The sequence below is a fragment of the Bos grunniens genome, chromosome 13 (genome assembly GCF_055505025.1).
Source record: "Bos grunniens cultivar Pamir isolate PY7600 chromosome 13, Bosgru_T2T1.0, whole genome shotgun sequence".
Lineage (NCBI taxonomy): Eukaryota > Metazoa > Chordata > Mammalia > Artiodactyla > Bovidae > Bos > Bos grunniens.
The window spans coordinates 21,461,166-21,470,334 of NC_141177.1; the positions used below are offsets into that span (position 1 = coordinate 21,461,166).

At 52.1% G+C, this 9,169-nt stretch overlaps 1 long non-coding RNA gene across 2 annotated transcripts; it reads left to right on the top strand.

The window, feature by feature from the left end:
- Nucleotides 1–2,512: 2,512 nt before the first annotated feature.
- Nucleotides 2,513–9,169, top strand: LOC147360412 (uncharacterized). Of its 2 annotated transcripts, none has more exons than XR_015139138.1 (3): nt 2,513–4,993; nt 5,508–5,632; nt 7,211–7,769. It is a non-coding gene; the product is annotated as an uncharacterized LOC147360412 (long non-coding RNA). The 2 variants fall into 2 exon arrangements; XR_015139139.1 differs by lacking the exon at nt 7,211–7,769 and adding an exon at nt 8,951–9,169 and having other exon boundaries at nt 4,855–4,993.

A 9,169-nucleotide genomic window follows, 5' to 3' on the forward strand; every position in this document is an offset into this window, starting at 1 on the left:
AGGGCCGTCGGTAGGGTCCATGTACTTGGCGGCCACATCCCAATCTGACTGGCAGCTCATTCCTTCTCCCCAATCAGACCGTGAGCACTTTGGAGTTCACAGCTCTGCAGAGGAGGTGCTCATTAACATCTGCTCACTGCCTTGCAGCCAGGGGTGCCAAGATCAGAGAGGTGAAGCTCTCTGCCCACAGCACAGAGCGGCTCAGGCAGAGGCAGCCCGGCCTGGGGTCTCCAGTTCTTGGGCCAGCACTGTTTTGACTGCCCTGTAATCAGCATGTGTCTCTCTGCCTGCACTGAACAAAACCTCCCTCCCCCTGTAGTCCAGGTTGGCTGACAAAGAGCTTTTTTCCTTCTGAACTAGAAAGCCTTGATATTGCAGCGATGGAGCTTGTGCCATCTCAGCGTGTCCCCCAGCGGCCAGCATGGCACCTGGCACATGAGGAGAACATGCAAACTGTCTGAATGAAGGGATGACCAGCATTTCCAACTGGGAGCCAGAAATCAGAAAATTTAGAGTCTGTTTCCTGCCTGGCTGCAGGTTTGTTATGTGACACTGAGCAGGTCCCCTCCTGTCCCTTGGCCTTAGTCATCTCATCTGTTAGTAATAACAGCAACAATCATAATAGATCAGGTGTAATGAGTGCCTCATATAAGCCAGGCACTATGCTAGCCACTGGTTTTCTTTTTCAAAAAAAAATCGCACACTTTACTTTTTAAAAATTTTATTAATTTTTTGATTGCACTGAGTCTTCATTTCTGGGCTTGGGCTGTCTCTAGTTGCAGCAAGCGAGGGGCTGCTCTTCGTGGTGGTACACAGACTTCTGTCTGCGGTAGCCTCTCTTGTGGAACACAGGCTCTAGGTGTGTGGGCTTCAGTAGTTGTGGAGCACGGGCTTAGTTGCCCTGCAGCATATGAAATCTTCCCGGACCGGGGATCGAACCTGTGTCCCCTGCACTGGCAGACAAATTCTCAGCCGCTGTGCCACCAGGGAAGTCAGCCAACTGCGTTTATAGGTATAAACCCATTTACTCCTCCCAGTCACCCCCAGAGGTAGAGATTATGATACCTCTGGAATACAGATGAGGAAACACTAACCCAAAAGGATCAATTATCTTGTCCAAGGTCACACGGTTAGTTAGAAAGACAGCAGGGATTCAAGAGCAGGCAGGCTGGTCCCAGAGATCACCTCATCACTAGTTGATACTGAGCGTTAGAAGATTTATCTTTTCTTGCTCAGAAATGCAGTGATTCTTTGAGATACAGAAAGTGGCAGCCGTTTCAATTCTGAGCCTTTGGCAAAATGTTTCTGGTTGAGTTCCTGTAGACTTTGTTAAATAGCAACTATGCAGATCTCTTCCTGGGAGGAAGGCAACTGTTAAGACAGGGTTACATGTCTATCACAGGGTTATAATGATAATAATTTCTATATTGACTCTATGTTGAAATGATAACATTTGAGGTATATTGGGTTAAATAAAATACATTATTAAAATGAAATTCACCTGTTTTTTCTTTTTACTTTTTTTTTTTTTAACAACAATCCTGGTATTTATTCTGAAAGGTAATTGTGTGTTCCAAGTAGCATAACAACTTCCAACATGATCTCTAAACCTCTAGGAATAATTAATGGTTCTGAACCATGCTTTGGAAAAGCATTTCCAGCTGTCTGCACGGGATTTATCTCTGTGTCACCGTTGGTAATAGGTGCACTTGTTGCTAAAGGAACTTTAAATTCTTCTGCTGCAAACTTTAAGACTGTTGTGAAAGGTGTATTTTTGGGAACACTGAGTACTCTGTAAGGCAGCCTTGGGTCCAAGGTCAGTGTGATCTTAAAGGAAACTGTGGTGGAACCAGCCTGGACAAACACCCCGTACCAACTCCCTCTTTTTCCTCTTCTTCCTGTGGCTACTAGAAAATTGTAAGTTGCACATGTGGCTGGCATTCTGTTCCTATTGGACGGTGCCTCTCTAGCCGCGCTGGCTTTCCTTCAGCTCCTGCAGGGCGCCAAGCTCTTCCCAGCCCCTGATCCCTCTTCCCAAAGCTCTTCTCCACCCCCTTCTCAGCTGCCCCGCCCCACCCCCACCCCTGCTGCCTGACCACATGCCTCCATTGCAGGACCACAGAGAACCCTTCTGTTTGCATGTTTTTGTTTTTGTTTCAACATTTTTCTCTTTTTGGCTGTGCTGGGTCTTCATTGCTTTCTCTAGTTGCCGCAAACAGTGGTGCATGGGATTCTCATTGCGGTGGCTCTTCTTGTTGCAGAGCGTGGGCTCTGCCCTACCCGAGTAGGGTACTCGGGCTTAATAGTTGTGGCTCACGGACTGAGTTGCCCCGGGGCATATGGGATCTTCCCGGACCAGGGATCGAACCTGTGTCCCCTGCACTGGCACATAGAGTCCTAACCACTGGACTACCAGGGAAGTCCTGTTGGCAGGTGTTTTTCATCTTTCTCCCTCCAGATGGGATGCAGACTCCGGAGGCTCTAGTTTTAGCCCAGTACCTGGGTCCTCTTCGGTTGGGGAAGGCCGATGGTCAGTCAGAGGCCTGAGTTCGGGGGAAGGATGAGAGCTGGCCCAGACTCCTCCACCTGGAGGTGGGGGCAGGGGTCTTAGGTCAGAGGGCTCCTCCTGCTATTGGCCAGGGTTTCCCTGAACCAGGGGTAGGTAGTCAGTGGCTCTGAGTGGAACACACGGGCTGTAAAGGGGCTTTGGGCTTTTCGTGGGGTGCTGGGAACCTGCTGCCTGGGTAGACCTCGGGCTGCAGAGCCTCCCAGGCTTCATGAGAACTCATCTGGCAGCCGGGCCAGTTGCCACCGTCTGCCAGGCCCTCAGGAAACACCAGGGCCAGAGGACTTGGGCTTTGCTGGGATTCCCCAGGGTCCGTCTCAGCTCTGCTGCTCACCAGCACGTGACCTCGACGGGTCACTCGACTCCCCTCCAGATGAGTCTTAGCTTGCTGCCTGGGGCCGGTGAAGACACAGGGAGGGCTGTCCTCTCTCCAGCGCTGACGGGGCATCGTGTGGGAGCACACAGAAGTGCAGGTCACCCCAGTGTCCTTGTGCCCAGCGCTCCCTCCCTGCCATCAGCCGCCCCTGCAGGGCCACCATGGGGACAGAAGCAGTGCATGGCCTCCGTTCCTGAGCAAGAACCCCGCCTCCTGCTACGCGAGGACCACTAGCTCACTGTGTTCTCATCCCGAGGACGCCGACCAAGGCAGGATCTGGAGGAGGAGGCAGCACCACCGTTTCTGTGAAGAGTCCTGTGGGTTTTAATTGGCCACAAGCTCAGAGGGAGCCCACGGGTGACCTGATTGCTAAAATAGCCGGGGAGGAGGACAGAAGCTTCCAGAACCGGGAGGAGGTGGCAGAAAGGAAGTGAGGGCGCTGTTCTGGGAACTGGTCCCCCTCTGGAGAGCAGGGAGCCCCCCCCCACCCGCCTCTGGAAACCTCTGCTGGCCCAGCCCCTGTGGGTGAGAGCAGGGTGGGCAAAAGCAGGTGCCTGCCAGCCACAGGGCTGGGCCACTGGGGACAGGGCAAATGCCACTTTCTGACTCTCCAGTCTTCTCCAAACACTGCTCTTGAATGAATCCGGATGGCTTTTCTAAGACAGGGCCAGCGCCCCTGGGCCTTTGCCACTCAGGTTAGACACAGCCGGGAGCGTTGGGGTTAGAAGGGCCCCAGGGGACCAGGTGGCCCAGGCGTTCCAGTCCCACACGGGGAAGCTGGGAGCCTGCCTGAAGACGACAAAGGCCAGTTCTCCTTCTGCCCTCCTGCTCTCTGAAAGAAACACAAGGAACAAAGAAGACGGCTTCTCTCATAGTAGATAATGAATGTTCTGACTCTCAGCCCTGGGGAGGATCATCTCCCAGAGTCCCCAGCCAGGAAATTTACAGACCCTTCCAGAGGACCTGTTGGGGGGAGCCTGGGCCCCAAGAGGGCAGCATCCCCTTGCTGGTTCCTCCATGGGCTGGGGTGGCTGGTGAGTCCCCTGACCTCTGGCGGGGACAGAGGCCAGCGGCCCCCGGCTTGGTGTGGGGGAAGGGGCAAGGTGGGGAGGGTGAGCTTGGGCTAGAGTAAGCCCGACACTGCTTTTTGTTTTATGTCTAATTATAAAAGCAATTCGTACTCATTATAAAATTTGGGAACTACAAAAAGGTAGAAAGGAGAAAATGAAAGTCATCCATCATCCCGGTGCTCAGAGATAACACTTGCAGTTTTGTTGCAGTTCTCTCCAGTCCTGTTTTTCTGCATGGGTCACACATGAATATATTAGTGTGTGTTTTAATTGTGGCCGTACTCTATAGCTGATTCCCCCTCCTCCCCCCACCCCACATTACATTATATTGTGAACACTTTTTCACAGCATTCATATTTCCTTTAAAGTTATTTAATGGCTGTATAATATTCTATTAATAATTTAGCCATTCTCCTCCTTTTTAATTCTTCTCTTTTGATGCTCTTTCTCTTTTTTTTTAACCAAGGGAATTGGGCAGTTTTAAAACTTCCACTTAAAAATATAAACCCAGCTTTTCGGTCACCGAGATGGAAGGACCCTCAGCCATGCTGTCTGCCAGTCACACTGAGAAAGACCCTTGGTTTAACATCTCTGAGCAACAACAAAGGATGAGCTTTTGGAAAAAATGAACAATAAAACCTAGCAGCACCACCGGGGAGGGTGAGGAAGAGGGCTTCCCTCTGTGCCCGGAGCCAGCGTGGGTGTGCCCGTCCTCTGGGCAGCGTCCCAGGATGCCAGCTGGAGGAAAGGGTTGGGCCGTTCGCTGCTCACCCTCTGCTTGTGATGAGCTGACGTGTGGACTCGGGCAAGTCCTCTTACGGCTCCGTATCTCCTCTCCCTAGGCTGTAGCGTGGAACTGACCCTGGAGTGGCTGGAATCAAACCCCATGATGGCGCCTCTGACCCAGCACTGCCTCACTAGGGACGAAAGGAACCAGGGCTTGGTGGGGCCTGGGTGGCCTCAGCAAGGAACCTTTGCCCTGTAAGAGCCATGGACCCTCTCCCGGCTCCGATTCTCTCCCCTGTCCCCGGCCCCAGGAGTCTGTGGCTTTCCTCCAAATGGCTGGCCCTTGGCATTCCGGTTGTCCAGACTGGATGACTCCAGACCCCTTGGAATAGCTCAGGCCTCCCCACGGCCCTGATGTAGTCCCTAGCAAGGCACTTATCAGGCTTCCCTGCCTTTTCCAGATCCCTGCTCACCAGCCCAGAACCAGGCCTCGGTATGACCCATGGAGACCCATGAGGTCTGCTGCCTCCCCCAGCCCTTCCCAAGAAATCTCCTGTTGTAGTTGGAGCTCAGGAGTCACGCAAGCAGGGCTTTTTTGGGATTCAAAGCTGGACATTCTGGAATGTATGCTTCAGGAGGGCAGGAGCCCTGTACCGTCAGAGCCCAGCACTAGGCCTGGCCTGCAGTAGACCCTCAGGAACTACTAGTGAATCGAGGCCAGCAGGGGCCTCAGGCTGCTTCACTTCCCCTTTCCCTCCTGCCCTGCCAGGCCATGAGCTCTGGGAGAGCGGAGATCAGCCAGGTTTACCTGAGTCCTCAGTGCCCAGCAAAGACCCTGGCACGTGAAGAGGGTCCACGGATGTGCAGAGGAACCAAGACTGGGTGGATGGATGAGTAAGTTATGTCCCACGAGAGTCAGAGCTCACGATGCCAGCCCTGCCTTCTCCCCACCTCTTCCATATGGCTCCCTTCCCTCCCACTGAAGGGTGCCTTCCTCTGTCCCTTCTTGGTTAAAACTGAAGCTTGCCGGCTGTGTCACTCAACGTCTCTGAACCTCCATTGCCTTTTCTGTAAAATGAGGCTGATATTGAAAGCATGGGGAGGCTTTGGTGGCTAGCACAGTCAGTGCCTGGCTGGCGGCCGTCACTCAGGGAGAAGGGGCCCCTCTCCTGGGTGGCGGTCTGGCCTCTCTAGTGATGTGAGCCCCATGACACCAGCTGGCTGGCTGCTGACCAATGAAGTGTACAAGATGCTCTCGGGCAGAGGTCGTGGAGGGTCCTGGATCCCATGAGACCTGGCAGCTGTCCCTGGCACTTTGCCCTTGGGTGTCCTCTCTCCTACTGGGAGTGTAGGTGTTGGGGGCGCTCAGCCAGGAGGGGGGCCTGCTCCTTTGGAGAGCAGCGGGAAGCAGACTGGCCGCACCCCTCTCCAGGATTTGGCGCCTGTCATCCCCGGGGCAGACCAGGGACAGCAGCTGCGTGATGGAGGCTCCAGGTCCTCTTGGCCCCCTCACTCAACTGTCTGGGCTTCCAGGCTTTAAAATGGGGGGAAATACAGCCAGACTGAAGATTTATAAGCCTGTTGAAAGCAGCAAATGAGAGGGTGTCCATGAAAGTGGCCACTGTCACACATGCTCCCGAGATTATAATACAATCACTAGCTCGACTAGGAGCTGGTCCGCAGAGGTGGGCACATGGCCACCCCCTCAAGGCTGCAAGAGGCTGCCATCCTTCTCACACAGGTGCTGTAAGGGGTGGGCAGCTGACTTCTTCCCTCAGCTTCTGTGTCCTCATCTGCAAAGTGAGGGCAGCCACCCTCCAGGGATCCTGTGAGGAGTCGCTGAAGCTGTATACACGAGGGGCCTGGCTAAGTCCAGACTCAAGGATAGTGACTGCTCCGGGGGCCTCCCTGGCCACGCACTCGAAGGATCTTCCCCGACCAGGGATTGAACCCAGGCCACCACAGCAAAAACCCAGAATCCTAACCATTAGGCCACAAGGGAAGTCCTCCCTGGCCTTCACTTTGGCCACCTGTAATATGAAGATGACAATCCCACCCACCCTTTAGGTCATCTGCTGATGGTGGTAGTAGCTAAGTCATTTCTGACTCTTGCAACCCCATGGACTGTAGCCTCCCAGGCTCTTCTGTCCATGGAATTTCCAAGCAAGAATACTGGAGTGGGTTGCCATTTCTTTCTCCAGGGGATCTTCCCGACCCAGGGATCGAACCCATGTCTCCTGCATTGTAGGCTGATTCTTTATCATCTGAGCCACGAGGGAAGCCCCAGGTCATTTGGAGTTCTCAATAAAATGAACCACAAGACTCCCTTCCCCCAGCTCCAACCAGCATGAGTGCCTAGCATGCAGAAAGTACTCATTTATCTTTTTCCATGGGAATTTTGCTGCTGGTAGCAAAGCCAGGCAGGGTGAGCACCTGCCCCACACCTCTCCCACCCCCACCCTCTGCCTGCAGCTCTCCTCCTTGGCCCACGATGGGAGACTTGGACAGATGGGAGCGGTGTGACATCCATCCAGCTCGCCAGGCCAAACTGCGTTCCCAGCATCTTTGGAGAAGGAAGCCAGCATGATGGCCCGGCAGCAGCTGCCACCTGCAACCTGAAGGTGGCCGAGTGTCCAGGCTGGGCCTTGGGGTTGTGGCTAGGCCTGGTCTTCTCCTGCCCAGCCCCTGGGCCGTCTGCCAGCTGCTTCAGGGCCATCCCAATCTCCCATTCTGCTCACACAGTGCCAGAGCTCCAGGGAAATATCCAAGACACAGCAAAAAGCTTTATTCTTTTTTTTTTTTTTTTTTTCTGGCTGTAAAAGTAATTTCTGTTCATTGCAGGAAAAAAAATAGAAAAATATAAAAAAAAAGAGCACCCCAAATTTCAAACTTCTGACTGTTTTTCTGCATATCCACATATAGGGGTAGAGAGTTTTTACAAGAATGGAATCCTATGATACTCAATTTTTAAAAATTGGAATGAGTATATTTTTAATTAAAAAATTGAATAATTAAATACTTTTAAAAAGTATGTAATTATTTACTTAATTCTGGCTGTGCTGGGTCTTCACTGCTGCTTGGGCTTTTCTCTAGTTCCGGAAAGCGGGCGCTTCTGTCAAGTTGCGTCGCACACGCTTCTCACTGTGGCGGCTTCTCTTGCCGCAGAGCATGCGCTGTAGGGCGCACGGGCTTCAGTAGTTTTGACGTACAAGCTCAGTAATCCTGGCGCACGGGCTTTGTTGCTCTGGCATGTGGGATCTTTCCGGACCAGGGACCAAACCTATGTCTCCTGCATTGGCAGGCAGATTCTTTACCACTGAGACAGCAGGGAAGCCCTACTTTCCTTTCTAAATCTTTTTTTTTTTTTTTTAAATTATTTATTTATCTGACCGCATCAGATTTTAGTTACGGCACGCGGGACCTTTCGTCCTGGCTCTCCGCTTCTCTGGTTGTGGTGCTTGGGCTTAGTTGCCCTGCAGCCTGTGGGATCTGAGCTCTCCAATCAGGGATCAAACCTTCGTCCCCTGCACTGGACCACCAGAGAAGTCCCTTTTAAATCTTTTTATTGTAAAATATAACACATAGAAAGACTACATAAAATGCTTGCTCAGCTCAGCATATTATAAGGCAAACACCTTGGAACCTCTGCCCGGGTGAAGAACTCTTCCCTGCCCCGAGAAGTCCTCAGTGTGCCCCATCTCAGTCATGCTCCCTACCTCCCCCCAAAAAAGTTTCCACTATCCAGATTTTTAAGACGATCACTTTCTTGCTTGTTGTCACTCAAGTGTGCATCCCTAGATGCTGTGCTGTGCTTAGTCGCTCAAGCGTGTCCGACTCTTTGTAACCCCATGGACTGTAGCCCGCCACGCTCCTCTGTCTATTGAATTCTCCAGTTAAGAATATTAGAGTGGGTAGCGATTCCCTTCTCCAAGAGATCTTCCTGACCCAGGAGTCAAACTGGGGTCTCCTGCATTGCAGGTGGATTCTTTACCAGCTGAGCTACGAGGAAAACCCTAGATGCTATAATTTTGCTTTAAAAAAAATCTTGTATTTTAAATCCCTTTCTTGTTTCTTATTGTTTAAAACACTTGTTTATTCATGGCAGCTCGAAGTCTTTGCTGCTGGGCCTGTGCCCTCTCTAGTTGTGGCGAGAGGGGCCACTCTTGGATGTGGCATGTGGGCTTCTCACTGCTGTGACTTCTCTTGTTGCAGAGCACAGGCTCCAGGGCGTGTGGACTTCAGCAGTTGTGGTGCACGGGCTTAGTTGCTCTGAGGCATGTGGAATCTTCCTGGACCAGGGATCGAACCCCTATCCCCCACATTGGTAGATGGATTCTTTATCACCGAGCTACCAAGAAGCCCCAAGTCCCTTTAAGCTACAGGTTTATTTTTGTAACTTGTTTTTAAAAAATTAAAAAATCTTGCAGTGTA